Genomic DNA, 16,554 nt, shown 5'->3' with positions numbered 1-16,554 from the left:
GTCTTAGTTTGAGGTGTGGTACGCATAGCCAATAATACAATAGGTAAGGCATCTGGCCATTTCAGTTTGGTATCGGCACATGTTTTTGCAAGCTTATTCTTTAAAATACCATTGTGTCTTTCCACCAACCCAGCACTCTGAGGATGTCTAGCTGAGTGAAATCGTTTCTCAATATGTAAAGCTGTGCATATCTGCAAAATTACTGCTGCAACAAAATGAGGACCATTGTCCAACCAAATTACCCTTGGGAGCCCAAATCGAGGAAAGAATTATTTTACCATAATCTTTGCAGTGGTCTTGGCGGTAGCATCTTTAACAGGGAAAGCCTCGACCCATTTACTGAAGGCACAAATAATTACAAGAACATATTTCAGATTGTTACATCGTTCCATCTCAATAAAATCAAAGTGAATGACCTCGAAGGGAACAGAAGGGGGCCCAAAGCTTCCCCTTGGAGTTACTGCCCCCTTACCCACATTGTGCTGTAAGCAGATCATGCAATTTCGAACATGTCTCTTTGCAGTCTCCAAAATCTTGTTATTCACCCAAACTTGTTCTAACATTTTCGTGATCTGCTGAGCACACACATGTGTAGGACCATAAGCCATCGTAACCATTGCCAGTACATATGAATCAGGGAGCAACCATTTTCCTTCAGATGTATCTACCCAACACCCATCATCATCTAGTTTCCCCATTCCTTCGGCCCACCTTTCAGATTCTTCTACTGTGGCATCAGTTTGAATATCTCGCACAGACCCAATACCTTCATCCATTATATAAGCATCTTTCATTTCCCTCAAAGCATACATGTTCGTGCTAAGGTCTGTGGCCGTTTGCCTGGCTATCAGGTCCGCAAAGCGTTCCCTTTTCCCACATCATCTATGACCTTACGATGTGCTGCACATTTCATGATCGCTAACTGCCTAGGGAGTGAGAGTGCCGAGAGCAATTGCACTATCAAAGGGCCATGCTGAATCTTGGTCCCATGTGAGGTCAGGAACCCTCTTTCCGACCAGAGCCTCCCAAAGTTGTGAGCCACCCCAAAGGCGTACTGGCTATCAGTGTATATATTTACTATACGCCCTTCGGAGAGTTCAAAAGCTCGGGTCAATGCTATAATCTCTGCGGCCTGCGCGGAGTTATGCAAAATTCTCTTAGTTTCAACAACTTTACTCAATGTAGTAACTGCGTAAGCAGCTGTAGATGTACCATCTGGGAGTTTGAAGCAGGAGCCATCACAAAACAGCTCCCCTTATGCATTGTCCAAAGGAGTATCTATAATATCTATCCTGCCCTTTGTTTCTTGTTCAGTGCTATACAGGCAGTCGTGTAATTCTTCGCCACCGCAACACATCTTGGCAAAGCGCATGCGACAGGATCAAGGGCGGAGGAGTAGTAGCCGCACGGCCTATTCTTCCCTCCGTGTTCCTGTGTTAACACAGCCAAAGCACATCCATCACATTCATGCACAAACAACGCAAAGGCCTTGTCATAATTTGGAGTACCCAGAACTGGTGCAGAGCATAACGCGGTTTTGAGAAGCTCAAATGATCGTTGATCTTCCGATTTCCATGGCAGTGGCAGAGAAATGCCCTTCTTCATCAAAGCCAACATCGGTTTTATCACTAGCGAAAAGTTCAGGATCCACAACCTACAGTAAGAAGCCATACCTATTAAGGCTCTGACTTCCTTCTGTCCTCCTTCTATTTGGAACAGACATGCCAGAAATGTGTTTTATTCTTTCAGGTGTCAGTCTTCTCCCCTCCTTTGACAGGAGGTACCCTAAATAGGCGACCTCCTGACAACAATGTTGAAATTTTTTGAGCAAAGCTTTATGACCATTTTTTGCTAGATGAACAAGCAACAGTATAGTTCCTTCTTTACAAGCACTTTCAGAATCTGCAGCCAAAAGCAAATCATCGACATATTGAAGCAGTGTACAAGTAGGTGGCAATTCAAGGGTGTCGAGCTGCTCTTTCAAAGCTCTACTATAAATGCTTGGACTTTCAGTATACCCTTGAGGTGCCCTAGTAAATGTAAATGAGCGTCCCCCCAAGGTGAACGCAAACAAATATCTACTTTCCTTATGTATAGGGATGCTAAAGAAAGCGTTTTTTAAATCCACAACGCTGAAGTGCGTAGCCGTACCAGGGATCATTGTCAATATCATCGTCACATCAGGCACGATTGGAAATTGTGGGGCGACAACTCTGTTAATAGCATGAAGATCAATTATGAACTGGTATGGGATTGCATTGTTGCCTTTCTTATATACAGGCAAGATCGGACTGTTACACAAACTACCTGTAATCTCCTCGATCACCCCAAGATGCACAAAATCAGAGACAATGCATTTCAAAGCACGCTCGCCCTCAACTGATATTTTATACTGCGGAATGCGTGGTAGTTTAACTCCATGTTTCAAAACTATCTTACCGGGCTCAATCTGCAGTACCCCGACATCATTGTCGTCAACCGCCCATAAACATTCCGGGACAATGCTAAACTCGGGAGGTAAAGGTCGAATCAGAAACTGAGAATTAGGAACAATGAATTACTGCATTCAATTTCTTTAACAAATTCAACCCCAGCAAATCCTCTCCACAGTTTGAAGTCAGAAGAAAAGGGCAATGGTCCGTAAAGGGACCCAAAGAAACAGACACCAGTGAAGAAACCGGACAGACAGTTGGTATGCCAGAAAACCCTACGGAAACATTTGTTTGCCCTGACAGTGGAATGTTTGGAACCCGAGAATGATCAATGGAGCACTTCTGTGCTCCAGTGTCTATCAAAAACTGGTGTTTCCTATTCCCTACTAATATTTCAACGTAGGGGCCTTTCTGATTAACGGGAATAGGTGAAGGTTCCAAACCCTGCTTCGGGCAGTCCTAATGAAATAGAGTATCGTCGGAAGGAAGCTCTTCAGAAAGGTAGGCAGCAGAAGAGTGATCAAATATATTCCTCGAGTCCACACTCGAGGTCTGATTTTCCCGTGAAAAAGGTTGCTGAGGATCTTGCAAAAACTGACCTCTATCAGGGCCCCCTGCTCCAGGGCGGCCCCTAGGTCGTCTACCCATACTCCCAAACGCACTGTTTGACCTTTGTCGAAGGACGGGGCACTGTGCTCGCCAGTGACCTTCCTGGCGGCAATAAGCACATTGATTAATATTCACAGGACCCAAAGGAGCATTTCCTTTTGGGACATACTGACATCTGGTCTGTGTCGTGCCTCCTCTGGGGTTTCTAACAATTTGTTGTAGTAATACTTTGGTTTTCAAATCTCCTTTCCTCTTTTCTATTTTCTCCTTCTCATTATTAACACGGTTCTCATAATACTGAGCCATGTGCAAAACCTCAGATGGAGATTTTGCCTGCCAAGCGCTCTCAGAGGACATCATTTGTGACTGGATGTCGGGCAACAATCCACGTACAAATTTGTCCACAAACAACCTTTTCCCAGACGCTGTACCCAAATCCTGCCCACTGAAGTCAGAAAATACCTGCTCGAATCTGTTAAAGAATTCGGTGGCGCCTTCAGTTTTCCCTTGAACACAGGCCGTAAGCTTGTCCCAAATAATTCTTTTCTCTGGAATTATAGTTTTTAATTTTGCGACAATTCTATCAGGCAAAGTAAGTATTACCTGTGGTGGTTTCTCACCTGCTGGTCTTTCCCCATCAATCCTAATCATATTAGCCCACGTATCTCCCAACCCTGGCACATCGTCTATTGTCCGAACCTGCTTCCATACATCTACAGGTAGGAGTACAGGGAATAACAAGTCTATATCACTTAAGGTGAACACAGAGGACTGCAAGACGGACTCTATCTCTTTGTAAAACCCCGTCAGGTTTTTCCTGATATCGGGAACTGATTGTCTAATAGTGTTCACTTCCTGTCGTGAAAACAGGACGTGAACGAATTGTGATACATAATGTGCAGGGATATCCACAGCGGGGGCACCAGTCCCAGCGTTGGCGGGAATCTCAACCTTTAGGACAAAGGTCGGAGGAACCTCTCTCATAGGCAACTGAGATATAGGTACCTCCGGCCGCTTACCAAGCAACAGAGCCAGGTCGAGCGCTAAGGCAGCCGAAGAAGTGTCGGGCAAAAAAGCCTTTTTACAAATCCCCAACAAATCTATGGGGCAACTAACCTTCTTTCTTACACATTCTTCTTGCAGGTACTGTACCATTACCTGAATTACCTTTCTTTGCATTTCTACTGTATACTGACTATACGTGTCATATACTTCATCTGGTGGAATCGATGAATCCGAGATCCATCGAATCGCATCTTTGGTACAAATTCGTACTTCCTCAGGTGCCGATCTTCGACACGGAAGGAACCGTTTCTGCACATACATACTGTCGTCTTCATCATCCTCATCTCGTGCTTTCTCAAAGTCCCTCCTATACTCAAACAATCTTTCAACATGACCATGTACTTTCTGCTCTGTGTCCCTCGAAAGTGCCAAAGCATTTAGATCTCTCACCCCTTGTGGAAGATCCGAATTTTGTAATCTACCCCACATCATACATAAATGAGACCCCAAACCTTCGATAAAAACATTTTTCTCGGGAAAACTGTTCAAATTAGATAATGTTGAAAAAACATTAACTTGATCACCTTTCTCCATACAGTGCATAGCCCATGCAAACAATTCCTGTATCTTATCTGCAGAAACAGTATTACGAGTGACGATCTTTGATCCTGCACCTTGATCAACTTTAGTCAATACGGGACCACTCGAGAGTGGAGGTGCAGGTAAATTTAATAAAGGTGCAACTATCGGCGCAGACGGAAGGCGCGGTGCGATAGGTGGAGGAACAACAACTAGAGGAATAGGAACAATAGGTTGTACAGGGGGAATGTTTTTCTTTATCATATAACAACGCTTTTTTGGCATTTGTTTTATGACGGCGTGCATGTTTATCCCTACTTTTACGCTGCTGTAACGCTTCTTTTTTCCAATTCTGTAAAACATCAAAGGCTGCAGGTCTAGCCTTCTATTTTAGCAAGACCGATTCTAGGTATTCAATACGGGAGATCTCAAAACTGCCATTGATTGGCCACTGAAATTCGGAGGCATGTCTGGTCTGTCTGTGCCAAATATCATTAAATACTATACTACCAATGCCATACTTACAGTACATAGTACATGCCGGCGACCCCTCCTGTGGTGCCGGGCGGCTAAATTCCAAAGATTGTCGATCGTTGCGAAACAGAGCCCTAAAGCAGTTAGACAATTTCACAGGCATTTCACAAAAATTGGTGTTACCTGGTCAATAATTGTGTCTGCAGATACAATACGCCAAATTCAAATTGTCAGGGTTAAATTAAGAGCCGGGTCCTGACTACACCTGACCAAACCTAAGGAGGACCGTACGGTTTATCAAAGAACTTACTTAACAAATTTTACCTTATGTTTGGTGGCTTTGACAAATCTGCCCGCCTCAAAAATTGACCCTCGTCAAGATGCCGTGTCAGACCACACGACTATCGTCCAAGGATCGGATCGTGCAGCGCTGCCGAGGTATCGCGTCTTGTTCGGTCGGGCCCGTAGAATCACAACGTCCGATCCCGGTTCGATAGTCTGCGTCAACCTTCAATGATCTGGCATCAATCTTGAGGGTCCCTATTCGGGCGCCAACTGTGAAAACATAAAAATTGATATGAGTCTGGGAAGCCCAAAGGAAACACACCAACACAGGTTACAAAGGACATACAAGTGCTTTATTTAAAAGCTACAACAGTTACCAAAAGTCAATTGACAAACGGATAGCTATTCGGCTCTCAAAGTAACGTAACGAACTTCAACGAAGGTTCGATGCATTAGTAGAGAGACCGTACATTGGAATACTTGGGCTTTTATATCATTTATACAGCCCTTGGCCAACCCCCTCATGGGTTAACCATTCTCGGGACCAGGCCTAGGGTTCCTTGCCAGGTCAATCCTATAATGTATGCATTTTGATCAGTTCCGCTGATACAGTTGTTCATTTACACATAGGTCAGTGATAGGACAAGGTCTCAGTTCGCGACCCCGACAAGTGGCCTGCAGGTATATTAATTATTTGTGTGTGCGGAGGTCACAACGGCCAGAATCTCACTCAGAATGTTATTCGGCCTCCATTTTGATGTTCAGGGTGACTTCCACTTTACAAGAGAACCTAAAATGGCGGCTAAATCCAAGATGGCGACTTACATAACTTTTCGTGAAGGTCAAGACCTTGCCGCGGAGTCTATTTACATGATATTTTAGACAACTTGGCGTAGGCCAATACACATTCAAATACTGCGATAGGAGGCATAATATAATTTCAATTCCAACACACTGGCCATGTAAGTGGGAGTGAGGAACATGCAGGGTTGTTGGGGAGGCTGGTGGAGGTGTCAGCGAAATGTGAATGGGCCTCAAATTCAGAACAGGCACAGACCGAACCAGAGGCACAGGGTGCACATGCACCCCCCATCTGTGAGAGATTACGCAAGCCCAACTCTTCAATTCAGGATAGAGATGCCAACTAACCAATTCCACTAACAATTTTCCTCCTCTGCATACACCTCTCAAACTCCAAACCAAACACAACCACAAACCTACAGCACAACAAACCGCACAAACTTCACTACACTGCAACAACAAAACAAAAAACACACATAGACTAGCACAACAGTACACAACAACTACTGGCCGCAAACACCCCAGGCCCAGCCAACGGACCCACCGGGCTGAGACCGCCAACAGCACATCACTGCACTCTTGCACTTTTCCATCCTCTCCCCACTAACCCACCCTCCCTCCCTCTTTCAGAGCTGCCAGAGAGCCAGGGGACCACTCCGGTGGTGATAGTGTGCGGTACAAATGTCTTTTAACATTAACATTAACATTAACATTCTTCAACCATTAATGCTGGTACCAGATGGGAAGTGCTCTTGGCACACTTCTCTTTATCCAGGTGCATCTTCAATTTCTATCAAAATGGCACTATGACGGCCCAGGGCTCTCAGTCCAACCTCCTCCTTCTTGACAGGCATTTACCATCTCTTTTCAACTTCTTCCCCTCCCCTGGCACACCACCATCTTCCATCCATCCTACTTCTGCCCCCCTCTGGTGGTGGTACCACACCCCTGTACCCCACCCTCGGAAAACCTTTAAAGGGGGGAAACAAGATTCACTTAGCTATCCTCAACTCTCTCTCCACTGTCAAACACTCCTCTGAAATATTTTTCCTCCTTGAAGACTTTGACAACCTTGCTCTCACTGAGATGTAGTTCAAGGCCATCTTTGTCACTGCTTTTGACACTCTTCTCCCCGAGGGCTACAAGATCCTGTCCAATCCCTTGCCCACCAGTCTGTGGGTAGAATGACCCTGATTATCCATGAGTGAGTTCTGGTCTCCGTCATTCCCACACAACCCTACTTCTTGGAATGCCTTGTCTGTAGGATGTCTGTCTCTCCTCCCCCCTCCCTCACTCTCGCCGCTATCTACAGGCCCCCTGGACTTACCCCCCTTTCCATTCAGAATGGTTGGACCTATCCTCCTCTCTCCTGGCCTCCTCCCCCAAACCTCTCTTCCTTGGGGACTTTAACATCCATCTTGACTCTCAGATTTGGCCACGGTACTCTTTCCTGTCTCTGCAACTCTCTCTCCTCACAATTCTTCCCTGCCATCCCACCCACTCTGCTGGACACAACTGGGTTACACTCATCTCAACTGACATCCCTCTTTCCAACACTCTTACCACCCCTCTCTCCTGGTCTGGCCACTCTCTCCTCTCCTGACACCTTGAGCTTTTGCTGTCACAAGTCTCTCCCCTTCTCACCTGTCTTTCCTGTTTGCTTGCAACCTTCTTTGATGATTTCTTTTGCACGCTCCGGGATTTGTATAAACCCGTGTTCAGGTCTTCAGGATCCAGCGTGAGGATAGTAATCCAACTCCAGGAGACTTTCAGATGTCCAGGACGGGAACCTGGAAGGAACAATGTCTGGGCTCGGAGGCACGGAACGCTGTGACCCGAGTGCAGGTGAAAATCCAGGAAGGAATCTCAAAGGTAAGTTAGAGGAAAGGGAAGGAAAGGAGGAAGATTCAAGGAATCGGGAAACAGGATACAGAAGAAAGCCCTGAGCGAACTACGGCAACACACGTCCAACTACAGCAGTAGCGTTGAGATGCGCAGAGCCGCGGGGCCTGTCTGTTTAGTAGAACGTTGAGCGTGGCACGTAAAGACTGGCAAGCTGCGTTCTGTATCAGGTGACCATGTTGGGAGGATCAGGGCATTCAGTCCTCTATGGGTCAGGGACCACGAAGTCCAGAATGGACGCAGGTGACGGTTCATGACACTTGCCTCCTGATGATGCCTCTGCATGAACTGCCAGTCTCTTTCTCTGTCATTCAACCGATGAAGCGTGTGTCAGCTGCTGCATTTGCCACCACCTGCACCCCTCTTCCCAACCCCGCCTTTGACTCACCTATTGACTCTGCACTGGCTAACCTCCATCTCTAATGAAGCTTGCCTCCAAGTGCACCTCTTGGTATGACTGCGACTTGGCAGCTCTGAAATGAAAATGCAAAGCTGCTGAGTGTAAGTGACAGGCCTCAAGTACACCCTCTGATAAACTGGACTGCCGCCCCCTCCAAAGGTAAAATTGTCTCGCCATCAGCTCCAAGAAGAGGGCTCATGTCCAAGTCTGCATCCCCGGGGCCACCAATAACATGGCTGAACTTTTCAAAATCTGCAAGGAATTGGCCAATCCCACTGCAGACTCCTCCTTTCCTCTTCTCTCCCAGGCCCTCTGCACCACTCTGGCCTCTCACTTCTCCGACAAAATGCAGGAAATCCTGTCTTTAATCTCTTCTACTCGCCTCACCCGCTCTTCTCTTGCCTCTCTTGGGCCCCCCCATACTCTTCTCCTTCTCTCCCATTGCACCGGATGAGATCTCTAGAGTTGTCTGCTCTATGAAAGTCTCTCCCAAACAGGTGCTCCCTTAGTCTTCCAGGACTTTCAAGGACAACATCTCATCTCTTGCTGCTTAATTGGCTGAACTCTGTAGCCATTCATTTGCCACTGGCATTTTCCCACAACCCCTCAAGCACTCTTGTGTGCTCCCTCTCCTCAATAAGCCGTCCGCAGACCCTTCATGCCTGTCTGACTGTCACCCTATCTCTATCACCCCTTTCTTGGGCAAACCCATGGAGAAATTGGTCATCCCCTAACTGACCCACCACACTGAATCGACTGGCTGCCTCCATGACCACCAGTCTGGTTTAGGATCCAGAGGCACAGAAACTGCTCTTCTGAACACCTGTGAAGACCTGTTCTCGAACCTGTATTCAAACTCTCCCTCTGTTCTATTCGTTCTCGAACTCTCCAAAGCCTTTGACATGGTCAATCATGCCATCCTCATAAATAGTCTCTGTGATACTCTTGGGATCATGAACTGGGCACTGGCGTGGCTGACTTACTTCCTTTCATATTGACCCTCCCAAGTTTAACTTGGCCCTTTCCTCTCCTTCACCTCACTCTCTACCTGTGGTGTTCCCCACAGCACTATCCTATGGCCATGGTTCTACAATATCTGCCTTGCCCTTCTGGCCCATTAATCTCCACCTTCTCTCCTCATTTGCAGTGCTATGCTGATGACACACAGCTCTGTTTTAAGCTTCCAGCCTCTATCACCTCTCCTCCCTCTCTCATACTTGACTGTCTGACTTCTATTTAGGCTTGGTGCTCACATAACAATCTCTGCCTTAATTCCAGTAAAATAGAGATCCTTCTCATTGGAATATCTGCTCCCTGTTTCCCTCCCATTCTCGGGCCACCCTCTTTGGGTCCACTCCCGTCAACCTCTTGTTAGGTTAAAAACCATGAGACAATACTGGTCAGAGGTTTGTGGAGCACTAGATAAGATGGCAGACCAGTCGGTAGAATGGACACCGCGGATCTACATGTTGGGAGCGGAAGGAAAAATGAACCCAAAGTGGTGGAAATTACTGAACCTAAGCCTGCTAATAGCGAAAAGGGTCATTTTAATGAGATGGAAGAATGCGCAATCACCCACAATAGAAGATTGGAACGAAGATATGGTGTTGGTGAATGATAGAAACTGTATATAGACTCAGTTATACCCCCCTGTAGGCCCAGAAACATATGGTCAAGATATAAGCAATATCTGACGGAACTGACAGACGCCGAAAATCTAAGCACTGATGGAAATTGAACTGTATATGATGTATGCTTGATTAACCGAATGTTACAAATGTATGTGCGTAACCCATGTGCAAATTTAAATAAAGTTGTAAAAAAAAAATTAAAAAAAAAACATGAGGTCATCTTTGTCTCCACTATCTCCTTCTCTCCACACATCACGGACCTTGCCAAGAAGTCCAACTTTCAGCTCCACTGCCTCAGAAGCATTCACCCTTCTCCCAGAAGCTCAATGTCTCCAGAGCCCTGGTTCTCTCGAGGCTGGACTTCTGCAATAGTCTCTTCCTCAATCTGTCCCTTTCCTCCCTTCGCCCTCTTCAACTTATCTAGAATTGGACTGCAAGACTTACCCTTGGCCTCAAGCCTAGGGACTGCATCTCTCCAGCTCAACAATTTCTCCACTTGCTCCCGGTGACCACATGGATCAAATTCAAGACCCTTACGATCATCCACAAGGGTGTCTGGGACCTGGGACCTCACTACATCCAGCTTTTTCTCCCTAAATACTTCCTTGTTAGAGTTCTCTGGTCCTCTAGGGCTCAATCTCTGCAGGTCAGATGCTTCTCCAAGCAGAGAGTGGGAGGCGATCTCTTTCTTCGACAGGAGCCTCCCTCTGGAATGGCCTCCCTGCCTCCCTCAGACTTAAGCCGGATCTTCGTAAGTTCTGGAAACTTCTCAAAACTCTCCTCTTCTCCTTCTCCCCCCTCTGTTCCACCTGTGCTAATGTCCTCCTGCTGCTGCGACTGGTGCCTGGTCCCTTATGAGCCTTACCAAGGGCTAGGCCCTCCTTGATAACTTTCCCTAAGCATCCATAACCAGAAATTGGCCTCGAGCACACCCCGGACTAGCCTGATTCTGGTCCACCTTGTCCATCGTACTTGTTTTCCCTTTTCCCATATTTCCCTTGCACTTGCCCTCTGGGGCTCCCCTCAGCGCTTGCTCAGCCCCCTGAGCCCCCACCTTTACCATCAATTTTCTTCATTCTAACTATATTTTGAATGTTCCCTCAGTGACAGTTAACCGTTGTTTGGTTCCCTAATGGGGGGATACACATTTTTCCCACTGCATATTTTGCTTTCTTGTCTTTAATCATCTTCGCTGTGTTGTAAAGCCAGCAGCCTGGCCTTGTCAAGAGGGAATGGGAGTGCATCTAAACTAAGAAGTTTAGAATGATATCCAGAACCAGTCTTAACATTGTTCGGGAGTATAACAAAATATTAGACCCCCGCCCCTGTGCCAAAATGCTTTGAGGCAGTTCACACATGTCTACAGTCATGCCTCAGTCAAATGCTTGCCAGTTCCTGCCTGCATTTTTCAGACCCAGCTTGCAGAATAATGGGAAACATTGAGCAGAGTGAAGTGAGCCACACAAGCGTGAGGTTTTGAGGCAGCATTTTGGTAAAGCTCATGCACCGCAATCCGCCACAACAGACAGAGAGTGCTGCCCAACAAAGCAGTGCTATTGCAGACCGCATGAAGCTCCTGAACCACCAAAGTGTGCTTGTGCCACACAAAAAAGACCCCTCAGCCACAAGGGATCTGAATGGGATAAGGACCCACACTCCCTCTCGGGACTTTCCTGGAGGCCCCAGGAATGAAGGCCAAAAATACACACATGGGCTTTCTTAGGCAAGCAGCCATAATGTGCAGTTAATGTGCATGTGGATGGTTGGCAGAGCTTATCCCCCTTTTTACAAATTACATTGCACAAACACCCCCTGATGGGGATGAGAAGGCAAGATTGGCCAGGGAAAATTACCTAATCCTGGGAGAGGGAGGGTGAATTAATTCCAAGACAGTAAGCAGAAAGTGTGGGTTATCTGGTTGAGGTCAGTAGTGAAGGTGGTTGTGGAAAAAAGAGACTAACAGGAGAAAGGAAGGAGCAGTGGTTTGTGGAGCAGGTGAAGTACTGGTTTAGGAGTGACAGTGGTTCTGTAGTTTTAGTGCATGTTTGGTTGTGTGGCGATAGGCAGTGAGTGTGAACGGGTTGTTACTGAGTGGACCAGAGGAGCAGTGTTTGGAGAGCATTTTCAGGTATTTATTTTAATTGTATTTATTTATTTATTTATATACAGGAGGGAACACTGCTCTTTTGATCACAAAAGAACATACAAAAGATAAGAAATCAGATTTGACAGGAAGCAGTGAGCTTCTTACAATGGGGTGGGTTTCCAGGGATATTCTGACCAGGTTGAGGAGTGGAGTACATGGAAAAGTCACTGGGGACAATACATAAGTGGACATAGATAGATGAAGGAGAACCGACATTGTACATTTTTAAGTGCAGGTAGGCATTACAGCGAGCTGTGCTTGGGGTGTGACAATGATAGGCGAAGTGCTAGAGTGGCGGCAGAGGAAGTGAGATACAGAGGCAGGAAAAGACTGTTAGCTAGCAGGCAGATGGGAGACAGATTACGCGGGTAACTCAGAGGTGAGGAGGTAGGCTTTTAGTTTGGTTTGAACAAATCCATATGGACTGTTTCTTAGATGTCCAGGGGAAGGGAATTCCATGCAAGTGGAGAAAACAAGAGAGAATGTGCAGAAGTGAGAGGAAGCACAGGGAGGGGAAGGAGCCACAATGGTAGTGAAGAAGGCATAGCAGAGATTATGAGAAGGCTTATAAGGTTGGATAGAGGAGGATAGATACAGTGGTGCCTTACCGTGGATAGATTTGTGAACCAGGAGAAGACATTTAAATCTGGCTCTGTTTTGCATCATTAGCCATCTAGCCTAGTGACGGTACAAAGAAGTAGGTGCGAAGTGAGGGAGTTCAAAGAGAGTCTGGATAGCAAAGTTAATGATCTTTTTGAGAGGACAGAAAGCATATTTGGGGAGACCAAAGAGGATGCTGGCACAGTAGTCCAGTTTAGAGAAGACAAGAGTGGTTAAGAGATGGTTGGCGGTGTTAAAAGGAAGGAGGTGCCTGATTTTACTATACTGATATGTAGGAGGTTGAGGTGAGCTGCTGTTCCAGGGTTGGAAATGAAAGAAGCGAAGGTGTGAGAAGGGTCGTAGAAGGGTCATAGATGATGCTGAGGTTTCTAGCTGAAGAAGAGCAGGAGGGTGTCAGGTGGGAACTGGATAGGTAGAGGAAGAGATGAGAGAGAGATTTTGTCAGAGAAGAAGCGTACCTCTGTTTTGGTAGAGTTTAACATCAGAGCGTGCGAAGCCATCCAATACGTAATGGCAGAGAGACAGTTCGAAATTTTGATAGAGAGATCAGATGAGAGTTCAGGACGAGAGAAGAAGATTTGGGTGTTGTCTGCAAAGAGTTGGTATGAGAACCCAACAGAGGAGATTAGTGCCAAGAGCAGAAGTGTAATGTGTAAAGAGGAGCGGCCCCAAGGCAGAGCCTTGTAGAGCACTAACAGTTAGTGAGTGAGTTGAGAGGTGTCGTTGCTCCAAGAGACAGAATTGGCGAGGTGCAAGGTAGGATTCAATCCAGACAAGGGCTTGATTGCGAATCCCAGGAAGACAAAGAGTATTAAGGAGATCGGAGTGATCGACAGTGTCAAAGGCAGCAGACAGGTCAAGGAGAATTAGGATAGAGGATAGGTTTGAGTGCTTAGCAGAAGCAATGAAGTTCGACAGATTCATGAGAGCAGTTTCCTTGGAGTGACAGGAGTGCAAACATGCGTGTATGGGGTCTCAAAGGTTGTGGATGTCTAAGAAATTGGAAAGACAGTTTAACACGCTTTTGAGCACTTTATAATAGTGTGAAAGGAGAGAGACAGGGCGAAGGTTTGCCATAGGTTTGGGTCAGCCCCTTGCTTTTTTAGGAGACGGATGACCGTGGCTGTTTTGAAAATATAGGAAAAGCAAGCCGAGTCGTAGGACAGGTTGAAGAGTTCATCAAGGTTATAGGTCCTTATAGGGGCAATAGGCATGACTAGTTGCCAAGCAAGAGGGTCTGATGGGGCACAAGAGGGGTTAGCCTTCATCAATAAAGATAGCACTTTGTCAGTATTAGTGTGACTAAAGTGGGAGATGGAGGTAAAGGATGATAGTAGAGTAGGTGGTGTGTAAAATGTAGGAGTAGGAAGTGTGGGCAAAGTAAGGAGAGAGTTTCTAATTTTGGAAATGTTTGCAGAGAAGTATTCAGCTAGGACATTAGCTGTGAGAGTGGAGTTGGTAGTCTTAGGGCCTCATTACGAATTTGGAGGTAGCCAGGCGGTTTTTAGCGGCATGGCTACCTCCAAACCGGGTACCGGGTATGGGTTCCAGAAATAGGGAATTGCCGGGCCATGCCGACTTTAGCGGGCCCTGTAATTTCCATTCTCGGACCCGGACCTGGAATATCCCCATTCCCATTGAGCCCTAATAGAGCTCAATGGGAATGGGGAGGATGCTAACAACGGGCCCGTCAATGACGGGCCCGTTGTTAGCATCCTGGTCTGCTAGCGGGTCCCGCTCTGCATGTCTGGTCTGGCCAGTCGTCCAGAGCGGGACCCACTGCAGACCTCGTAATGTGGCGGCCCGGAATGAATGGTGCCGGTCCCTTACTGCATTCGTTGTAATGAGGCCCATAGACTTAGAATTCGTGAGGAGTGAGATTAGGGTGCCCTGTAGCCAGCGAGGATGTTTGGAGTGAGAGCCAATGAGGTTTCAGTGGAATTCCCTTTTAGCTCTATCAAGAGTTCAGGGCAGAGAGGTAGAGTTGCAGGTCCTCATGCAAGTGGGTATTCTTCCATTTGCACTGCAGCTAACTTATGTATGTGCGAAGAGAGCGAATGAATGGGGTGACCCATTGTAAAGGGTACTGAGACTTAGGGGTGAAAGTAACCAGTGGGAAGTGAGAGGAGAATGGGTCATATAGTAGGGGTTGGAAGCTGGAGAAGGCAGTGTTGGTGGAAGAGGTATCAGGTGTGAAGCAGGAGAATGACAACTATAGGTCAGGGAGATAGGGGGAATGGCAGCAGTTTTACATTTCCTTTTGATAATAGGTGAAGCAAGTGGTGATGAAAGGTCAGAGGGTGAAAAGGAGATGGTGGTGAAAACAATTGAGTGATCGGATATGGATGGTGTGATAGTGGTATTAGTGGCTGAGAGAGAGGTGGAGATGAATATGCGTTCCAAAGAGTTACCCCCTGTGTGGGTAGGTAGGTTATGCATAGTGTGAGAGTGTGGACACTAAGAAAACACTGAAGTTCAGATAATGAGGTGATGCTTAGTTGAAAGAGAATCAAGGAGTTGCCTGAAGGGTTTTGATAAGAAGAGGAAGACTCTGTTTGCAGTGTTGTTTAGAAGGGATTGTGTTTTCTTTTTTGATGGGTGGAGTTGCAACAAAGATGGAAGAATACAAATAATTCAAAAAGGTGTCCGTATCCTCTACTACTGCAAACAGAGGGTGGAATTGCCAGATTGGTGGAGTCAGTAGAGGTTAAATCCCTGATGGTTTGTCTTCAATGAGCTTAGCATATTGCAGTTATGGTGGGGTCAGGCCATTTCTGTAGTCAGTGGTTCATCCACAATGTTCCAACCCCATGCCTTTTAAGCAAATAGCTTGATGTGTTATGAATGTGTCCTTTTTCATAAGTTGATATATATGTACAAATAGCATTTAAATGCCTTTTCTTTTTTATACGTTTAATAAGTCGCGGAACAAGTTCATAAGTGTACCAACCAGAGCAGGAAGATCTTCCATTGGGATGAACAGAGCAGTAAGTTTAGGGAGCCAAAGTATGTAAAAAGCTGATATGGAGACTTTGTTGATCTGGGCTGGCAAAGAAAGATCAGATTTCCATATGATCCCTACATTTCTAACCTTACCTGCATAAGAGGAAGGTAGACCAAACAGCTTTGGGGTGAAGGGACCCATTGCAGGACTTTGAGCATGTTTCTATGCCCTAATAGGAGAATCTCAGTCTTGGAAGGTTTCATTTGTAATATGTTACTAGTCAACCATACATGCATATTGCAGAAGCTCTCAACAAGAGGGTTAAGGTATTGAAAAGGACTGAAAATTGTGGAAAATACATATCATGGGTTGAATGTAAGCATTGAACAGAAAGGGGGATAAAAGGGAGCCTTTAGGAACACTAGAGAATATGCTGATGGTATCCGAAGTAAAATAGCCCAAATTTACCATTTTGACAGGATCCGTAAGAAAGTTCTCAAACCAACTTAATCAATTAACCTGTGCTCGCTTTCACTGCCCTTCCATGAGATCACTCATCTGTATTTACCTACTCATTCACTAGGAACAAATAAACAATGTGAATCATATCTTTCATGATTGCCATTTAATGTGTAAGTCTTATTGTCATTCTCGGAACATTTAAAGCAAACATTTGCAGGCAAAATAAGAGTTTTCTTGTATCAACATGGCCGCCAATCCATGTT

The 16,554-nt window shown here is 46.0% G+C and overlaps 1 protein-coding gene across 9 annotated transcripts in view; it reads left to right on the top strand.

The window, feature by feature from the left end:
- The window catches only part of B3GALT1 (beta-1,3-galactosyltransferase 1), a 2,246,978-nt gene that overhangs the window by 1,746,598 nt on the left and 483,826 nt on the right, over window positions 1–16,554 (top strand). The window lies entirely within an intron of this gene.

This window comes from Ambystoma mexicanum, chromosome 9 (assembly GCF_040938575.1).
Source record: "Ambystoma mexicanum isolate Mex_15411 chromosome 9, UKY_AmexF1_1, whole genome shotgun sequence".
In the NCBI taxonomy this organism is placed as follows: domain Eukaryota; kingdom Metazoa; phylum Chordata; class Amphibia; order Caudata; family Ambystomatidae; genus Ambystoma; species Ambystoma mexicanum.
The sequence above is the reverse complement of the archived record's forward strand: the minus strand, read 5'-3'. Positions and strand labels throughout refer to the sequence as shown.